The sequence below is a fragment of the Microcaecilia unicolor genome, chromosome 2 (assembly GCF_901765095.1).
Source record: "Microcaecilia unicolor chromosome 2, aMicUni1.1, whole genome shotgun sequence".
In the NCBI taxonomy this organism is placed as follows: domain Eukaryota; kingdom Metazoa; phylum Chordata; class Amphibia; order Gymnophiona; family Siphonopidae; genus Microcaecilia; species Microcaecilia unicolor.
The window spans coordinates 117,980,503-118,001,978 of NC_044032.1; the positions used below are offsets into that span (position 1 = coordinate 117,980,503).

The 21,476-nt window shown below is 45.2% G+C and overlaps 1 protein-coding gene and 1 long non-coding RNA gene across 2 annotated transcripts in view; one reads left to right on the forward strand and one right to left on the reverse strand.

The window, feature by feature from the left end:
• AP3B1 (adaptor related protein complex 3 subunit beta 1) overlaps nt 1-21,476 on the forward strand; it is a 1,191,861-nt gene that overhangs the window by 1,063,255 nt on the left and 107,130 nt on the right. The gene's annotated exons all lie outside the window — the stretch shown is intronic.
• On the reverse strand, nt 1,387-20,853 carry LOC115463057. The gene is made up of 3 exons (XR_003940987.1): nt 20,843-20,853; nt 4,089-4,092; nt 1,387-1,494 (listed from the first exon to the last, which is right to left on the reverse strand). It is a non-coding gene; the product is annotated as an uncharacterized LOC115463057 (long non-coding RNA).

Here is a 21,476-nt window from a genome sequence, read left to right on the forward strand (position 1 = left end):
AAGTGGAGTATTGGCGAACAACTGGGGTGAGATTATAGGTAATGGTGAACCTCAACTTTAATGAGTTGATGAGAAACATTCAAATTAGAAGATACATATAATGAGAAGAAGGAATCGAAGGTAGCTCAAAGCAACTGGGTTTTACTAACCGTTCTTTATAGACCCCTGGAGGAGTAAGAGGGTAGAGTAAAATGCTAAAGATGCACAATGGATTCAAGAGTTGCAACAGCAAAATAAAATGCTGCAGGCATAGTTGCATTTGTTTGTTTATTTATTGGGATTTATTATCTGCCTTTATGAAGAGTTTCACCCAAGGCGGTGTACATCAGGTAATGTTTAACATAATTGTTAGACCTAGCTAATCACCATCAGGGAGTGATTGTTCCATGTTATAAATAGCCCCCAGATAACCTGAGAACCTATACAAAAATAGGACTCATAAAATCAGATTGATGAATGAAAGCTTAATTAAGCAATGTATTATTCAAATATTATATAGTCATCCTTGCAAGAATGGGTGTGTTCCGGCATCTCTGAACTTGGAGCTTGCCTCTCCACACACACACATTTCTATAAGATTCCACAGATTTTATAGTTACATTTAAGTGTCTGCCCCTAAGTTTTTCTCATTGGCCGATGGTCCCCTGCCTGTCTGCTAGGGTTCTGTGTAACAGTAGCTCTCTAGTTTCTTTGTTCATAGTTCCCTGTTATCTCACAGATGTTGTCTTGACTGGTCTAACTCCCCCCTTTCCTGTCTCTCCTTCATTGTCTCATTCTACAGTTTACTTTCTCCCCCTTCTCCTGTTTCTTACAGATTCCTTTGTGCAATGATTCAAACAGCTAAGATATAGTAAAATGCTTTCTTTTAGAGACATCTTAGCTAGGGCCTATTATATGAAAATGCCATATATTTCAATATTTCTTACATTCCATAAATACTTTTTGGCTCTATAAACCACTGTGATGCTGTTGTGAATGGCTGTGTACCAAAATACCTTAAATCAATAAATACATACATACAGAGGGGCCCTGCTCTCCTTTTTAAGTATACAAGTAGGGAGCAAGGTAGGAACAATCTTGTGAGTTAAGGCAGTTGGGGGATTTAGAAGATTACTGGTTTAAAAATAACTAGAAACTGAGGTAAAAGGAGCAACGGATTTGTTTCCAGCGTATACAGAGGAGACGTTCCTTGACACAGCAACTTGTGCGAAACATGATTTCATGTTGGATTAAAGATGTCTCCGAGATAAATGATTACTTGTGAAAACAAGAATCCATAAAAGAAAAAGAAATAGAAAAAAAGAACAGTGAAAGCTCTTTTAAGCTAAGTATATAAGATGTTATTAGATTGAATATTGATTACAGTTGAAAGTTAAAATGTTGAAAAACATGGATCAATGATGAATACATGCCCACCATAAAGAAATACCTGGCTTAAGTATATAGACTGAATGGTGGAGACATGATTATCTGATGGATCCAATGCTCAGAACCCTTAATGTGTTATATAAAAGACATTGGTAGGTTTGATTGGAGTTGGGTATTGATAAGGATTAGTTAATGATAACCCTCTCCATTAAAGGTTGAAACGATACTGATTAAATTGGACTTATTAATATATCAACCTAAGCATTTATTGTACTTCTGTATTTTGTACTAGACGTCTACAAATCTAAATTTTGTAACAGCCTTTTTAGCAATATGTAAGCCACATTGAACCTGCCATATGGTGGGAAAATGTGGGATACAAATGCAATAAATAAATAAATAAACAAGGCTTAAAGTTTGCCTTATAAACACCCAAACAGGGAAAACTACTATAGCAAATAATACCAAAGCCATACCAGCACCTACCTGATCAGGAAGACAAGCAATAAGTACATACCTTCTCTCTTGAAAAGCAGCAGCAGCAGTAACAACATTTCATGATGAATCTAACAAAGGCACTGAAAAACACACTTGATATAGAGAAAATGTAGTAAAGGTTATGGGAACTGGTACACCAGATTCACACTATGGTATAACATGTAGATGCACATTCCTCTGGCACAGGATAGCAGCATTTCTACAATAACGTAAAAAAGCAACTCAGATTTCAGTTACTACATTGGAAGAACCAGCATTACAGGTAGCCAATTGGGCATATGAAAAATCTGGACTTTTGGGAATATGGAAAAATTGCCAGTGGACAACGAATAGAGGAATGCCTATAATACAATATCAGTGTAGAGAGATAGTTGAGGAATGTGAAATATGCCAACTTAAAAACCAAAAACAAACACCAAGGGAAATAACAGAAAACTTAAAATGAGGAACTAGGCTAGGACAGTCTAGCAGGTTGATGTTCTAGGTCCATTACTTATATCAAGAGGTTGCCAGTATTTTGTCACAACATTAGACACTCAGGTTTTTAATAGGACACCCTTGTAAAAAGGCTAATCATAAAAGCATCTTTCATGGAGGAAGGGTTTCTCTGGTTATACTAAGGGAATAGGGTATGTGTATGAGAGATATGATTTGATAGGTGGGCAAAGTCTCATTCTTGGGGGTACAGGATCCACCACACATCCATGACTGTTTTTTGGTCCCTACAGACCTTATGTCTCAAGTCATTGAAGGTAAGATCAGCCCACTAGAGAAATCAGACCACATACCTTTCATCATTAGATCTGGACTGGGAGAAGGAGAACATGGGCAAATAGAAATTGGTGTTTTCCCATTTACTTTGAAGGAGATCAAAGGTTTGCCCAGTTCTTGCATCAGAAGTGGAATGAGTGTGCTGAACGTAACAAGGAACATCAGGAGACTCTAGTCTTCTATTGGGGAAACTATCAACGGCGTTCCTTGGTTTGCTGCCAACTGGGACGGTTCACTGCTGCGCACCCCTCCTCTCCCGGGTGCAGCGTCTGGTAGTTCCTCCTCTTCTTCCTTAACCCGGCCAACCTCTCTGCCTCCGGTAGCGCAGCTTTCTGAATGTGGGTGTTGTGCACATGAAGTCTGCCCCGTTGGGGTTCCCCGGCTGCCTGCACCCCCCTTCTGCGTGCCTTCCAGTGCAGGAATAGTTGTCATCACTTGTTCCTCCGGGCTGGTAATGCCAGATTTTCCTCTCAGCATAAGCAAGTTCCCCCCCCCCCCCGATCGCTCCGTTATTCGCTCTGGGATTGAGCCACAGGACTTGTTTGCAGATTTCCTCATCCTGGTTGGGGAGGAGCCGCATGCTTGACAGGGCTCATGGAAGCCCAGTCTACACTGTCAGCAAGCGCTGAGACGCTGACTTCGGCAGCGGGAGTTGAAACCGTCCTGGGAACTGGCGCTACACCAAATCACTCCGTTGCCTGCTGAAGCTGGTGAGTCCCGCTAGGGGTGGAGGACGTCTCCCTAACTTTGCCTCTCCTTTTCCCCATCACGGCGATAGGTGAGGAACCAGGTTCAACAGCATTTGAGCTCAGAATGGGACGCGTCTGGCGATGCATCTCAAACCGTCGCCATCTTGGATCTGAACACACGTGTTTTCCAAGTAACAGGAATTTAAATAGATAAGGGTGACTAACAAGGAAAAATTGGACGTGCAGTCAGAAAAGGTGCATGCAGCTGATCTCAGCTACAGTACATCTAGTAAATAATTCCTGCTGCAATATGTGTAGCTAATGTTACTCCTTGTGTGTGTGACTAGTTAAGTACATAAGTACATAAGTAATGCCTCACTGGGAAAAGACCAAGGGTCCATCGAGCCCAGCATCCTGTCCACGACAGTGGCCAATCCAGGCCAAGGGCACCTGGCAAGCTTCCCAAATGTACAAACATTCTATACATGTTATTCCCGGAATTGTGGATTTTTCCTAAGTCCATTTAGTAGCGGCTTATGGACTTGTCCTTTAGAAAACCGTCTAACCCCTTTTTAAACTCTGCCAAGCTAACCGCCTTCACCACGTCCTCCGGCAATGAATTCCAGAGTTTAATTACACGTTGGGTGAAGAAAACTTTTCTCCAATTTGTTTTAAATTTACTACACTGTAGTTTCATCGCATGCCCCAAGTCCTAGTATTTTTGGAAAGCGTGAACAGACGCTTCACATCCACCTGTTCCACTCCACTCATTATTTTATATACCTCTATCATGTCTCCCTCAGCCGTCTCTTCTCCAAGCTGAAAAGCCCTAGCCTCCTTAGTCTTTCTTCATAGGGAAGTCGTCCCATCCCCGCTATCATTTTAGTCGCCCTTCGCTGCACCTTTTCCAATTCCACTTTAGTTAGTTAGTTGTATCTTCAATTAAAGGCTTAGGAGAAGTGCTAGTATAACACTAGTCGCAATTATTCAGCTGTTAAATTAGATAGAAATTTATTTCATATCTACAGGAGTTATATTAGTGCTTAAACTTTATACAGTTCCTCAATTTTGAATCCAAGCTGAGGATATGATACGCATTTAAGAACTTTTGTTATCAGAACTTGATACAGGCATCACACTAATGCATTAAAGAACATGCATTAGTAGCACGAACAAACAGTGGGTTCAAGGATGGCGACTATTGAAAGAATGGGAATGATGTCTAAAAAATAAGAAGAATATACATCTTTTAACATTTTAGTCATAAAAAGTGTATTGAAAATATTTTTGAAGAGAAAATAAAGGGTACCTGAAATTAAAAGTTCAAGTTATTCTTGATATATATCTCATCATAAGTATATCTGAGCAGTTTACAATCAGTAATTATAAAGATAGAATGTAACTACAATAATAATAAAAATACAGTCTGAGGAGGAGAACTTAGATAAAAAGTGTTGCAGGTTGGGCCTGTGTAAAGGGACATAGATGAATTGGAAGAGCAGAGGAGTAAATAACAGCCAGTCCACCCCCTCTCTTAGTTGACTTGTTCAGAAAGAAATAGGAATAACCAGAATATATGGTTTGTATTAAGTAGGAGAGATCACCATCAGGGAGCCAAGTTTTTGTGAGGCATAAGACTTCAATAGAATGTTGCTGGGTAAAATTGCAAATGAGAAAATGAGCATACCCCTGATGGACTGACCATTAAGCAACGCTATCTTGGGGCTGAGTGGAGAAACAGAATGCTGTGGAGTGGATAGAGGCACACGCAGAGGAGGAGTAGCCTAGTAGTTAGTGCAGTGAGCTCTGATCCTTGTGAACTGGGCAAATCACTTAACCCTCTATTGCCCCAGATACAAAATAAGTGCTTGTATATAATATGTAAACTGCTTTGATTGTAACCACAGAAAGGTGGTATATCAAGTCCCTCCCCCTTTCCCCTTAATTGAGGCATCTTACCTGAGTGTCTGTGGGCCGTGTATCAGTTTTGCAACTAGGGGTGCGGTGACCCCAATGTACTGGAATATGGGAGTATACTACCATTTGAACCCAAAGGTGGGCAAAGAGAAACAGTATTACACAATAAAAACAGAATAGGCTAGTTGGCATAGTGGCAGGGGAAAATGCTCAAAAGTGGCATTCTCTAATTCGCGCATGAAGGAGCACACTAAAGAGTACATCCTGCTCCTTGTGCATGTTCCTTAGGGGCGCATTGCAGTGGTGGATGAGCTTTGACTTGTGGGTTACTAACATCACTTCTGGGGAAACATAGGGGCAGGACAAACTCTACCATGTTCGCAGCCCAGCCTATGAGCACATCAAGTGAAAATGTCTTTGAGTCTGCAAAAACAACAACATGCATAAATTCAGTAAGACAAAAGTCAGAGCTAGTACAGAGAGTACAAAAAAAAGATAAACAATAAAGCCTTGAAAAAATAAGATTAGAGTTTTGAAGAATCCTAGCACTGCTGCTCTGTACCTTTCCTTTCTGTTAATACTGTAGGTCATTACTGAGTACACAGATACGTATAAATGTTTAGGACATAAATATTCAAATAAGCTTTCCATATTGCTATTTATGCAGACTTCTGGTAAAGTCAGCATGTCCTGCTTTTAATGAGGAGACTAATATACCCTCTGCTTTAATCAGTCTGTTCTCTTTTCCCAATCAATCTTTTGATGTTAAAAGGTTATTTAAAAAAATCAATAACAAACATTTGAGATTAATTTAAATATCATGGATATCAATTGATTTTCTTTTACTGATGAGCAAGATTTTCTCCAAGGACCCAGCAGGATGATAATATTTGTACACTAGCAAAAAAAGGCCCGTTTCAGGTTGAAATGAAACGGGCGCTAGAAAGGTCCCCCACCCCCAGTTCCAGATTCCCCCAGTTCCAGACTCCCCCATCGGAGTTGCAGAGCCGTCCCTTTCGCTCCGAGTTGCAGACCCCACCTCCGTACCTCCGCTTTCCGCTCCCCCCCTCGGAGGTGCTGCCCCCCTGTGTGGCCGTCGCGTACCTGTGGTGGCGGCGGAGTCCAACCCCCGCCTGGGTGTCTTCCGAAATGCATGTAAACAGGAAGCGGGGCACTGCTGGCAGCCATCACGGTGATGTGGTGTGAGTTGTGCCTAAGTGGAGCGCTGCCCAGCTTACTTTTCTAGAAGACTTTGGAAGTGTCACATTCTTCGTGTACACATCTTGCTGCCTGATGCCTTTGCACAGGACCCTGCCAGTCTGATTTTTTTTCAGAGCAATGAAAACATGCTTTCGGGTTCTCCTTTAGCTTGCATCTCAAGAGGTTCTGTAGAGAAGGTATCTTTGCTTCCTTGTAATTTTGTGGTAGCATGTAAGTCCTACTGATACACGGGGCCTCTGTATCCAGTAGTTTTCTCTTAGGGTTTTCGACAATTAAGTTTCCTTTATTTTCCACGGCCCTCTAGGTCCTCTTAGGCCTTGGTCATCTGATCAGATAAATCAAGCCATTTGTTTTCACTGTGGCTATTTTTCCAGTCATATCCTAGAAAGCTCCCAGTGGCTTTAAGACGTTTACATGAAGCAGCAGGACCACGCCCATCATGGGCACTTATAATTGGTGCCTGCAGGACCTGGGGCCCTATCATGGTTCCTCTTCTTGTAAACATTGTTTGCAAATGTCAAGGAGAGGCACAAAATAATTTTTTTTGCCAAGAAGTCCAGTCCATCCACATTGGCATCTAGAGCATTGGTCTCCATGGTCAAGGCATCAGACACTGAGGATGCATTGACATGATAGAGTCTCAGTCCCCTTCAGCACTGAGCGCCAGTAGAGACCATTGGGATTGGACATCCTCTGATTTTCCAAAAAGCAGGAAGTATTCATTCTTGTCCGTGTTGGCATTGAGGGATGCTATGCAGAGCATTGGACAAAGGCCTAGAAACACCGACAACATTTCTTCTTGAAGCACGATGCTGCTAGCTTCAAGGCACCAAGGTCACTGTTGCTCTTGAAGCACCCATGATATCAGGGTAGCTTACCCTCCCTGGCATCAGATGGAGCACGACAGCCTCCAAGGAGCAGAGACCTAACCCCTGATATACCTCAGATATCCCTGAAGGATGTGATTTACTACGCTTTAATTTGTTGCTTAAGCATAGTACATCTTCCAGATTCAGAGATTTATTGAGAATAGATGAGAATAGATACCAGAAGAAACCCCAAGCTTTTTACACTCTAGATCTGAGTCTTCCAATTATGCCACTTCTGTTCATCCCTCTGTTAGAAACTTCTTTGAAAATTAAAACATAACATGATTACTGTATAATAGCCAATGTTTTATGTTAGCAACAAGCTCATTTTTTATTCTGCTTTTTTATTTAGTACCGTTTGATCTGTGTATGTTATTGACTTCAAACCATGTGTGAGGATGTTTTATAGAACACCGCTCACCCTTGAAAAGTCCCTCTCTAACTAGCCTGGGCCACCTTAAGAGCACTGATCCCGCCCCAGGAGGAAGTGGGCAGGGTCAATATCAGAGTTTAAAAAGCAGGGCCAGGATAAGGTTAAGGAGGCCCATGGAGGGAAGAACTGAAGCCTAAGTCTATGCCTTAACTGAAGATGTTTAACTGCTGTAAGCTGGCTGAAGTAAGCCAACTTTGCTTTTTGTTAAGACTTGCAGGCTTTACTGAGGTTTGGCTGCGGCCAGACCAGAGTTCAGAAGACCTGAGAACTTATAGACTGCTTGGCCTGCTAGCCAGAGGCCTACACAAGACTGTTATTAAATAGGAGAAACTGTTGCATCTGATGTTCCTGACCTGTGAGGCAACAGGTCCCAGGGCTCAGATGAACAAAAATATTAACTTCCACATTTATATACCTTGTCTAGCTGAGTTATTCCAGTCACCCCATAACCCTCGCCCAGGATCTCACACCATGGTTTATCAAATCTTTAATTAAACTAAACTAAGTTTCATACATACTGCAAGCATGGTAAGTGAGCTGTTAGCTGTCGGGGCTGTTTCCAGCATATTCCCATACAGTTGCCACATAAATTGTCTATTAATTGCATCCACTCTATCTGTATCAGTGCATGGTAAGTGATTGTACCCTTATTGCAGTGCACATGCACCCCCATAAAAGGCTATGCCAGCACAATAACAGTTGCTGTGCACTGATTGACATGCTGACGGCTAAACATTCTTTAGTAAAAGGGCCTCCAAGTTCTCCCAGCTCTGGACAATATTATGAAATCACTACAGATTTCAAAATTGTATTATAGTTCAACTGATAGCAAAGTTTTGAAAGTTTTATCAACTGATACATTATTCAAGACCAGACTAAATTCACCATCTTTCCTTGAAGAGTACCTGCAATTGTTCCATGATCATCATCTAACTAATCAGTGTGACTACAGGAAAATGGATATGTGCACTTAAGATTTTAGTGACCCTACAGGGTCCATAATTGGAATAGAATGGAAGTTTTAAGATAGCTTCTTTCAAGAAATGACATCAGATAATAGGTAGACTTCAGTCGATTTCCCTTTGCAGCAAATGAAATGTGAAAAAAAAATCCTGTCAGTTTATACCAATAATATGAGCACCTATTACCAAAAGTCACAAAGCAGCCTCAGATACAGTGGCGTAGCCACAGTTGGGCTTGGCCCATTCAACAGTAGCACATGGTAATGAAAATGCTGCTCTCCACAATACTGGCACCTTCGCATGTTCAGTTTTCAGCGCATGCCTGCTGCAGACTACCAAGGTGGAGACTGGAGAGAAGCATTTTCCCACCATCTGAGATATTTTTTTGGTGTGGGGGTGGGGGAGAGAACATTTGGTGCCCACCCACTTCTTGCCTAGGCCCACCCAAAATCTGCTGTCTGGCTACGCCCCTGCTCAGATAGATAACAGAAAGCTCTCATTTTTTAAGAATCATCCTTTTAACTCTTGAGTCTTGCATTAAATCGCTATGACCTCACCCTTTCCATGATATTGGTCTTTCATATTTTTGTTTCTTTTCATTGTATTTGTTTAAACAAGTTTTTATTCAACTAAATAAATATAGAAATAATAAGATACAATACCACACTGTTCAATATTTTCCAAATAAAAATATATCCCCCCTCACCCACCCTGTCCTTTCCATACATATGTATTAATTGTCAGTCATAAATCTAATCAAGTCATATCCAATGCAAATACAACACAATATAAAGTAAACAGTAAGCCCTAGTCCTCCCTGACCCCCCCCCCCCACCCCCCCCAACAAATGAACTAGAATTCTGAAATCACTGAAGCTTTGCTCCTTATGCCCTCTGGCAAGTAACAAGAGAAGCATGGAATACTCAGAAAATTAATTCTACTTGGTCCCTGATCTAAGCCTGTTAGAAGGAGTTCAGTGTAAGACTTCTCCCCCGTCCTTTCATTGTATTTATATTCATTTCTATACATCTGATATCCTAGATGGAATACAATGCATACATGCACTCTTTCATTTTTACGTCTTATCATTTCTGTTCATATCTCCCTTTACATATTCTGTACTGTTCAGATGATACCTAATTTTGAAGGTGCCTTTTAAATCTTTTTAAACTTTCTTGGGTCACGGTGCTCCTAGGCTACACATTTCTTCTCAAGTATCCCCTTCCCATCCCACCCCCGTCACCCCCAACAGCATTGAGTCTACCTTTGCTGGCGTGGATGCCCAAGCCCCACTAGCCGAAGAGGTCCACTGCCTGAGGTCCAAGCTCCATGCTGCTTGCGCAAGCAAATCGGTAGCATGCTTCAGCCACCAACACCTGCATTCCTGTGTATGCCTTCCTTCTCTCCCCCCTTCCATCTAGCATCTTTCCTCCTTCTCTCTCCCCTACCATCCAACCTCTACCCTCCCTCTCTCCCATCCCTTCCTCTCTCCCTGCTTCCATCCAGCCTCTGTCCTCTCTCCTCCTTCCATCCAGCCTCTGCGCTCCCTCTCCCTCACTTTCATCCAGCCTGCCCTCTCTTGTGCTCTCCCTTCCATCTAGCCTAAGTCCCCTCTCTGTTTCTCCCCCCAATCCAGCATTTGCCTCCTCTCTGTCCCCACGCTCCCCCACCCCACACCCATCCTTGACGCTACCACTGCTTCTTTGCTAGAGGAGCAACAGCAAAACAAGCTGCAGCCACACAGGATCATACTCCATACACATGGCTGCTGCCTGTGCTCCAGAACAAGAAGTGAAGTTCGTTGGGGCAGAATCGTCAGCTGCATGTATGAAGAGTCTGGCGCCGCGTGGCTGCAGCTTGTTTTACCACAGCTGCTGCTCATCTAGAGAAGAAGCAGGGATGGGTGTGGGGGGGGGGGGGGTTCGGGGACAGAGAGGAGGCAGACACTGGATTTGGGGAAGCAGTAGCGGTTCAGGTGGCAGCGGAAGAGAAGGAGGGATTTGCCGCAACACTCCTGAGAGTTCGCTGCAGCGCACAATTTGGGAACCACTGTTTTAAGTTATAAGAAAAGCTTGCTTAATTAGAGGTGAGATTAATCCTAGTTAAGCCGTTGGGTCAAATCTTGGCCTTTCGGGTTTCAGCTTGGTACCTTTTGTTATTGGATGATTTTGTTTTTCTTGAGTTGCTTATAGTGAAAAATATTGTAATTTTATAATGAACAGCTTGTCTTAAAATACTAAAACAATAATAAATTTGTCTAGAAATAATTTACATTCAGTGCTTTTTCACTAAAGAAAAATGTATAATTGCTTCATCTTGATGTTTATGAACCTCTTGTTATTGGAGAAGGCATTTTAAACAATGTGTGATTTATCTCTTCCTAGCACAAAGGATAACCAATTCAGTGTTAATATACAACCCCCTGTTGGAGAGCTGCTTTTACCCGTGACCATGACAGAGACAGATTTTAAGAAAGAGCAAGGTGAGAGTTTTATCTTTAATTTTGATGTGTTTTGGGAGCAAGGCTTGCTTTGTCCTTCTTACTCCTCAAATTGCTTTTTTTTTTTTTTTTACTGTAATTAAAATATAGAGCCCTTTATTTCTAGCAACAAGTATATTCTGAGATGATTATATTTTAAAATGAGCAAGTATATTAATAAGAGATTTAGGCCCCTTTTACAAAGGCAAACTAGAGTTTTTAGTGTGTGCTAAAAATAAGCATGCTCTAAGCATCAGAGATGCCCACATATTCCTATAGGCGTCTCTAGCGTTTAGTTCAGCTTATCATTAGCATGCGCTAAAAACGCTAGTGCACCTTTGTAAAAGACCCCTTTTAAATATTTTATTTAAAAGTTAATAAAAGATAAATTCTTATAAATGGAGATCCATAACATGCTGCAATAAAAAAAAAAAGTACTATCTGTCTGATTTTCAAAGCATTTAGACTTAAAGTTCCATAGGTTACTATCAGGCTTATTTTCGAAAGAGAAGGGTGCCCATCTTTCGACACAAATCGGAAGATGGGCGTCCTCCTCCCAGGGTCGCCCAAATCGGCATAATTGAAAGCCAATTTTGGGCATCCTCAACTGCTTTCCGTCGCAGGGACAAACAAAGTTCACGGGGGTGTGTCAGAAGCATAGTGAAGGCAGGACTGGGGCGTGCTTAACACATGGGCGTCCTCAGCCGATAACGGAAAAAAAAGGGCGTCCCTGACGAACACTTGGTTGACTTGGTCCTTTTTTTTTTACGACCAAGCCTCAAAAAGGTGCCCAAACTGAACAGATGACCACCGGAGGGAATCGGGGATGACCTCCCCTTACTTCCTCAGTGGTCACTAACCCCCTCCCACCCTAAAAAAAACTTTAAAAATATTTTTTGCCAGCCTCTATGCCAGCCTCAAATGTCATACCCAGCTCTATGACAGCAGTATGCAGGTCCCTGGAGCAGTTTTAGTGGTTACTGCAGTGCACTTCAGGCAGGCGGACCCAGGACCATCCCCCCCCCCCCCCCCCTACCTATAACACTTGTGGTGGTAAATGTGAGCCCTCCAAAACCCATCAGAAACCCACTGTATCCACATCTAGGTGCCCTCCTTCATCCCTAAGGTCTATGGTAGTGGTGTACAGTTGTGGGGAGTGGGTTTTGGGGGAGTTTGGGGGGCTGAACACAGAAGGTAAGGGAGCTATGCACCTGGTAGCTTTTTCTGAAGTCCACTGCAGTGCCCCCTAGGGTGCCCGGTTGGTGTCCTGGCATGTCAGGGGGACCAGTACACTAAAAATGCTGGTTCCTCCCACGTCCAAATGGCTTGGATTTGGTCATTTCTGAGATGGGCGTCCTCGGTTTCCATTATTGCCAAAAACCGGGGACGACCATCTCTAAGGTCGACCTAAATGTTGAGATTTGGGTGTACCCAACCGTATTATTGAAACAAAAGATGGACGCCCATCTTATTTCGATAATACGGGTTTTCCCACCCCTTCACAGGGACGTGCTACAAGGACGCCCTCAGGTAAACCTGGGCACCCCGTTCAATTATGCCCCTCCACGTAACTTTGTAAGTCTAAGTGCTTTGAAAATACGCCTCTATATCTACTAATTTGAATGAATCTTCTTTTATCTTAGGCATCTAAAAATGAGTTCAGTAATACTGGGAATATCCATCAAAAAGCTGTTTATTTGCCTTTTAGGGTAATTGCAGAACTGTGTCTATGTGACATGCCTAAAAATGCACTTATTTTATGTCTGTTTTGTAAAAACAATATAGGTGTGTCTGTTGCAAAAGGTGTAAATGTATGTGTACTTTGTGCATATGCATGCAATTTCATAATTACATGCATATATTGCAATCACACCTCTGGGATTTCCTATATGTGTTGCACAAATAAGTATGCACAATCTTCTTGGGCACCACAATTGTATATGTATATTTTTTTCAAAAATCAACCAGAACCTAGACGGATGAGCAAGTATAAATTTAAAATAAATGAGTAGCAATTTTTCATATAGAAGATGCTTTATAAAACTACTGCCTTAAAGTTCAGATGTGTTTATGTTCTCCTGACTTGAACTATCTCATATTTTGACATGAAACTCAGAAATCTCCATTTCCATTCTGAAGGAGTAATACCATTTCTGTTCTAAAGGAGTAATACCAGAGTTACTTGTTGTAAATATATGGGGCCTGATTTACTACTCTTTTCCATTAGACACAAAGGGTCTGATTTACAGATGCGTGTGTTAACAGGTTAATGTGAGTTATTCACAAAGAGGATAATTTTATAACAAGTTGCCTAGGTTGAGAGGGCAAGTAGGCGTCTATTTTATAAAGACACATAGACACATATGTCTTTATTGAACTGCCCTGCAAAGCTGCAGAAATCATGGCTAGAATGAAACTGCAGACATTTACACCAGCTTGTATTTTATAATGTTTGTGCGTAAATCACAATGCCACCCCCCATACTGTACCCCAAACCCAACTCTAAACATGCCTACCGTAGAGTTTTGTACAGGTTTGCACAATCTTGCCACTAGGCTTGTGTGGGTAGGTAGGGAGGGGGATGTTATAAGTAGAATATTAGAACTAAACTACAAAACACACACTGGGATGAGAACCAAAAACGTTATACACATAATAATATATAGATCTAGGTTCTCATGAATTAAATGTAAGCATCATTGGATCGTGACTGCATAATGTCTTTCTCCCAAACAGACATTGGACTGTGAGTGACGATGGCCAGCGTTTCGATATAGCTGCTTCAGGGTCAATCAGTCAGGAATTTCATTCTAGCTGTCTCCCATGTTCCGTCAAGTTGAAATAGAGCTAGAATGAAATTCATGACTGATTGACCCTGACACAGCTATATCAAAATATTGGCCTTCGTCGGTCACAGTTCGATGTCTGTTTGGGAGAAAGACATTATTCAGCTAAGTACTATTTTTTTTTAAACATTTTTTGAAATATTTGTAAGAAATAAAACGGATTTTGTGCAGGGAGGTTTTTTATGCTGATGATGAGGTCCTGCTCGACCAACTAATGACTGAGAGCTTCTTGAAGCTTTTTTTCAGCCTTTCGTTTTGGTGCTTACATTTTATTCATAAGAACCTACATCTATATATTATTGTGTTGTTAACTAGGATATTGTCATTTATCAAATCACCCCCCCTTGGTAAATAAACCCATTTGTCAGTACTGGATCTCACGTTAAATAACATGTGTTCAATCCACATTAATGGCCATTAGTGTATTTAACGCGCATTTATAAATCTAGCCCAAATTAGGAAAAAGCTGTAGTAAATTAGACCCATTGCATGTTCCACCAACTTTTGCTTTTAAAATTATTTTGTAATCCTAAAGGTAATGTGTAAAGTATTGAAACATTAAGATGCCTGTTTACCTAAAATGCAGTAAGATTTTACTGCAACTACATGTTAACGACGAAAGTTGATGCATGATAACTGCATAGATTCGGTGTAAATTGTCTGAGAGTTCTCTTGGCTGATAAACTAGTTCAGTCTTGGATAATGTAGTGCGCCAGTTAAAAGTTGTTTACATCGCATTAACTGAATAGCAGCTAACGCAGTGGAATTAGTTACAACTGTTTGGGATGTGTTATCTACAACATTAGCAATTATTGCACACTACAGTTCACAGCTGTTTGCTTCCTCATTCCTTGTTAGTTGTTAATGTGGCAATTGCTGCATGTTTACTGTTCGTATGCATTAATTGCCACATTAAGAGCTAATGCAGTGTAGTTAGTAGGCCTCTACAAGTTTGTATGGTTATTCTGCAAAGTTAGATTATAACTATTTTTCTTAACCTCTCTTGATGTTCTTACCCTTTGCTGGCTAAAGCCTACCGCTCTGCTTTACAGCTGTTCATCAAGCCAAGGTAAGTCACTGAATGGGACTTCAGAATCGGTACATTTCATTTGTAAATGGTTTAGGGTCCCTTTTACTAAGCAGTTTGGGGTAGATTCTACAAAGGGCACCAAAAACATGGGCACTAAGTGTCAGTGCTGTAATGGCAATTCTATGTGAAATTGCTGTTAGAGGTCGTCAACATACATGCGTCTAACATTAGGGACAAGCACATTCCATGTCAAAGTCCGGTGTAAATGCTGGCACCTAAAGGTGGCAGTTGCACATGTAAATGATAGTATTCTGTAACTTACATGCGCAACTGCAAGATATGCCCCTGACCCGCCCTTGGGCATACCCCCTTTGCAGTTGCGCTATGCAGCATTTAGGCAGTGTGGCCCCAATGTTCAAAACTCCGGCACTATTCCGAATAGCACCATAAAAATACCGCAGAAACAGCGCAGAAGATCAGTGTCCTAATGCTGAATGCTAATGATATGCAAATATAGACGCGCTCATATCATTGAGCATTAGGGAGTTTGGCGGGAGAATTATGCTTGGTGCATGCGCAGAAGATAGTTTTGCGGTAAGCTCAACTCCTGTTCTCATGCTCCTGGTAAACCCAAACATGAAGCACACATTAGCATCTGTTTTCTGTGGCCTAAATATAAGCTTACATTTAGATGCAGGAAACAGATGCCAATGTGTGCTTTCACTGGGTGTTTTTAATTGTTAAATTTTTTTTATTTTTTAGCATGGATGCTTTAAATTTAGATGCAGGAAACAGACACCAACATGTGCTTTCACTTGGGTCTGCTGTTTCTCATGACCAGAGCTTAAGGCCTTACACGGACTTCCTTCTGCTTCCAAAAGCAATCAAAAGTGGCAGATTTTGCAGAAAGAATCATAAGAGAAACATGAGAATAATAAGAAATCCTCTCTTCCAACACCCTAACGCCTGCTCCGACCTGGTGTTATTTTTTGCATCAGTAAGTCAGTTTTGTTTCAGGCGCTCTTTTCTGAGCATTGGGTAGGGTTACCATTGTCAGCAATCGTTGTCTAGGGTGGTCCCGGAGTCCAGTTCACAGAGGCAGTGGGTTCCCAAAGAATACGCAATCCACACGGATTTGGATATATAAAGTATATTCTCCGAGGACAAGCAGGCTGCTTGTTCTCACTGATGGGTTGACGTCCTCGGCAGCCCCCTCCATCGGAAAGTTTACTAGCAAAGGCCTTTGCTAGTCCTCGCGCGCCCATGCGCACCGCGCATGCGCGGCCGTCTTCCCGCCCGAAACCGGCTCGAGCCGGCCAGTCTTCTTTCGTCCGCGCTCGGTACGGTCGTGTTACGCCGTTCGTGCCCCAGAGAGTCGACCTCGCGCGTCCTTTTCGACGTGTTTTTTCCTTGTTTTTCTCTAAAAAAGTTCGGGAAGCGCTCCGGAAGTGTTCCGGAAGACCCTTTCGGGTTTTCTGCCCTTCCCGTAATTTTTCTCAACTTTTGCCCCGTAAGTTTTCTTTCGTTGTCGGGGTAGGCCTAGTTTGGCCTCGGTCGAGATTTTTCTCCCTTTAAATTTTGGTGCTTCAATTTTCGCCATTTCGGCCTTTGATTTCGCCGGCGTGATTTTTCCGCCCATGACATCGAAGCCTTCCAGCGGCTTCAAGAAGTGCACCCAGTGCGCCCGGGTAATCTCGCTCACTGATAGGCACTCTGCGTGTCTTCAGTGTCTAGGGGCCCAGCACCGCCCTCAGAACTGCAGTCTGTGTTCCCTGTTACAAAGGCGGACTCAGGTAGCGAGATTAGCCCAGTTGAACGTTTTGTTCTCGGGCTCTTCGTCGACATCGGCACCGGAGGCATCGAGTGCATCGACGTCGTCAGTGTCCGGACCATCTTCCTTGGCTGCCGCTCCATCGACTCCATCGACTGCATCGAGGCATCGGACCTCTGCATCGGCGCTGAGGCATCGGGCGGCTGCATCGACGTCGGTGGTACCGAGACTTCGTCTGCTGATGTCGTCGGACGGAGGTGCATCGTCAGGAGTGCAGGTGAGGGCTGTCCATTCCCCTGCTGGTGGCGGTGAGCCTTCGGGTGGGTCTCCTCCTACCCTGAGGGCTCCTGCGGTACAGCCCCCCCGGGATCGACCCTCTTCGGTCTCGGCCCCGAGGAAGCGACGGATGGATTCTACGTCCTCCTCGTCGGTGCCGGGGAGCTCCGGTGACATGCTTCGGAAGAAGTCGAAGAAGCATCGACACCGGTCTCCTCCCCGTGTCGGCACCGAGAGCTCTGGGTCGCCGAGGGATTCGGCACCCAGCAGGCATCGGCACCGAGAGGACCGCTCACCCTCTGTTCAGGAGGTGTCGATGCGCTCCACTCTGGACAGCCCGGAACAGCCTCCTCGCCCGGAACAGGTTCTGACGTCGACGCCTGCATCGACCTCTCAGCCTTTTTCTGCAGCCACTCTGAACGAGAGCCTCCGGGCCGTTCTCCCAGAGATTCTGGGAGAGCTGTTGCGCCCTACTCCTCCGGTACCGGCGGTGCTTGCGCCTCCGGTACCGTCGAGCGTGGCGCCGGCTGGTCCATCGCCCAGGTTGAGGTCCCCGACGTCGGTACCGCGTGCGGTGCCGACCGCGGCCACCTCCCAGGAAGGCTCCTCGACTACGTCGGCGGAGGGAGCTTCGCCGATGCGGGCGAGGGAGTCTACCTCTCGACGCCCCCATCGTGGACGTGGCTCCACGGAGTCGAGCCGGGCGAGGTTGCAGACACAGGTCCGTGAACTTGTGTCTGACACCGAGGGTGAGGCCTCGTGGGAGGACGAAGAAGACCCCAGATATTTCTCTGACGAGGAGTCTGAGGGTCTTCCTTCTGATCCGACTCCCTCTCCTGAAAGGCAGCTTTCTCCTCCTGAGAGTCTGTCTTTCGCTTCCTTTGTCCGGGAGATGTCTACGGCCATCCCCTTCCCGGTGGTTGTGGAGGACGAGCCCAGGGCTGAAATGTTTGAGCTCCTGGACTATCCTTCTCCACCTAAGGAAGCGTCCACTGTTCCCTTGCACCATGTCCTGAAAAAGACATTGCTTGCGAACTGGACCAAGCCATTAAGTAATCCCCACATTCCCAAGAAGATCGAGTCCCAGTACCGGATCCATGGGGACCCAGAGCTGATGCGCACTCAGTTGCCTCATGACTCTGGAGTTGTGGATTTGGCCCTAAAGAAAGCTAAGAGTTCTAGGGAGCATGCTTCGGCGCCCCCGGGCAAAGACCCTAGAACCTTAGACTCCTTTGGGAGGAAGGCCTACCATTCTTCTATGCTCGTGGCCAAGATCCAGTCTTACCAGCTCTACACGAGCATACACATGCGGAACAATGTGCGGCAGTTGGCGGGCTTGGTTGATGCTCTTCCCCCTGAGCAAGCCAAGCCTTTTCAGGAGGTGGTCAGGCAGCTGAAGGAGTGCAGAAAATTCCTGGCCAGAGGAGTTTATGACACTTTTGATGTTGCGTCCAGGGCCGCTGCTCAAGGTGTGGTGATGCGCAGGCTCTCATGGCTGCGTGCCGCCGACCTGGAGAATAGACTCCAGCAGCGGATTGCGGACTCGCCTTGCCGTGCGGACAACATTTTTGGGGAAAAAGTCGAGCAGGTGGTAGAGTCTCTCCACCAGCGGGACACCGCATTCGACAAGTTCTCCCGCCGGCAGCCTTCAGCATCTACCTCTACAGGTAGAAGATTTTTCGGGGGAAGGAAGACTGGTCCCTATGCTTCTGGTAAGCGTAGGTACAATCCTCCTTCCCGACAGCCTGCGGCCCAGGCTAAGCCCCAGCGCGCTCGCTCTCGTCAGCAGCGTGCGCCTCAGCAAGGCCCCGCGGCTCCCCAGCAAAAGCAAGGGGCGAGCTTTTGACTGGCTCCAGCAGAGCATAGCCGACATCCCAGTGTCAGTGCCGGGCGACCTGCCGGTCGGGGGGAGGTTGATAGCTTTTCACCAAAGGTGGCCTCTCATAACCTCCGATCAGTGGGTTCTGCAAATAGTCCGGCAAGGATACACCCTCAATTTGGCCTCAAAACCTCCAAATTGTCCACCGGGAGCTCAGTCTTACAGCTTCCAGCACAAGCAGGTACTTGCAGAGGAACTCTCCGCCCTTCTCAACGCCAATGCGGTCGAGCCCGTGCCATCCGGGCAGGAAGGGCTGGGATTCTATTCCAGGTACTTCCTTGTGGAAAAGAAAACAGGGGGGATGCGTCCCATCCTAGACCTAAGGGCCCTGAACAAATATCTCGTAAAAGAAAAGTTCAGGATGCTTTCCCTGGGCACCCTCCTCCCCATGATTCAGCAAAACGATTCGCTATGCTCTCTGGACTTGAAGGATGCCTACACTCACATCCCGATACTGCCAGCTCACAGACAGTATCTGCGATTTCAGCTGGGCACACGCCACTTCCAGTACTGTGTGCTACCCTTTGGGCTCGCCTCTGCGCCCAGGGTGTTCACAAAGTGCCTAGCTGTGGTAGCAGCGGCACTTCGCAGGCTGGGGGTGCATGTGTTCCCATATCTCGACGATTGGCTGGTGAAGAACACATCCGAGGCAGGAGCCCTGCAGTCCATGCAGATGACTATTCGCCTACTGGAGCTACTGGGGTTTGTGATAAATTATCCAAAGTCCCATCTTCTCCCAATGCAGAGACTCGAATTCATAGGAGCTCTGCTGGATTCTCGGACGGCTCGCGCCTATCTCCCAGACATGAGGGCCAACAACTTGTTGTCCCTCGTCTCGCGGGTGCGAGCGTCCCAGCAGATCACAGCTCGGCAGATGTTGAGATTGCTGGGCCACATGGCCTCCACAGTTCATGTGACTCCCATGGCCCGCCTTCACATGAGATCTGCTCAATGGACCCTAGCCTCCCAGTGGTATCAGGCCGCTGGGGGTCTAGAGGACGTGATCCACCTGTCCACGAGTTTTCTCAAATCCCTATATTGGTGGACGATTTGCTCCAATTTGACTCTGGGACGTCCCTTCCAAATTCCTCAGCCACAAAAGGTGCTGACCACGGATGCGTCCCTCCTGGGATGGGGAGCTCATGTCGATGGGCTTCACACCCAAGGAAGCTGGTCCCTCCAGGAACGCGATCTGCAGATCAATCTTCTGGAGTTACGAGCGATTTGGAACGCTCTGAAGGCTTTCAGAGATCGGCTGTTCCACCAAATTATCCAAATTCAGACAGACAACCAGGTTGCCATGTACTATGTCAACAAGCAGGGGGGCACCGGATCTCGCCCCCTGTGTCAGGAAGCCGTCAGCATGTGGCTCTCGGCTCGCCGTCACGACATGGTGCTCCAAGCCACATATCTGGCAGGCGTAAACAACAGTCTGGCCGACAGGTTGAGCAGGATTATGCAACCTCACGAGTGGTCGCTCAATTCCCGTGTGGTACGACAGATCTTCCAGGTGTGGGGCACCCCCTTGGTAGATCTCTTCGCATCTCGAGTGAACCACAAAGTCCCTCAGTTCTGTTCCAGGCTTCAGGCCCACGGCAGACTGGCATCGGATGCCTTCCTCCTGGACTGGGGGGAGGGTCTGCTGTATGCTTATCCTCCCATATCTCTGGATGTTGAGGGCGTAGACTTTGCCTCTTTGGGTCTGTCAGAGGGTGTCTCCCGCATCTTGCTTGCTTCCAGGAAAGATTCCACTAAGAGAAGTTACTTCTTCCATTGGAGGAGGTTTGCCGTCTGGTGTGACAGCAAGGCCCTAGATCCTCGCTCTTGTCCTACACAGACCCTGCTTGAATACCTTCTGCACTTGTCTGAGTCTGGTCTCAAGACCAACTCTGTAAGGGTTCACCTTAGTGCAATCAGTGCTTACCATTATCATGTGGAAGGTAAGCCGATCTCAGGACAGCCTTTAGCTGTTCGCTTCATGAGAGGCTTGCTTTTGTCAAAGCCCCCTGTCAAGCCTCCCACAGTGTCATGGGATCTCAATGTCGTTCTCACCCAGCTGATGAAACCTCCTTTCGAGCCACTGAATTCCTGCCATCTGAAGTACTTGACTTGGAAGGTCATTTTCTTGGTGGCAGTTACTTCAGCTCGTAGAGTCAGTGAGCTTCAGGCCCTGGTAGCCCAGGCTCCTTACACCAAATTTCATCATAACAGAGTAGTCCTCCGCACTCACCCTAAGTTCCTGCCAAAGGTCGTGTCGGAGTTCCATCTGAACCAGTCAATTGTCTTGCCAACATTCTTTCCCCGTCCTCATTCCTGCCCTGCTGAATGTCAGCTGCACACATTGGACTGCAAGAGAGCATTGGCCTTCTACCTGGAGCGGACAAAGCCCCACAGACAGTCCGCACAATTGTTTGTTTCTTTTGATCCCAATAGGAGGGGAGTGGCTGTAGGGAAACGCACCATATCC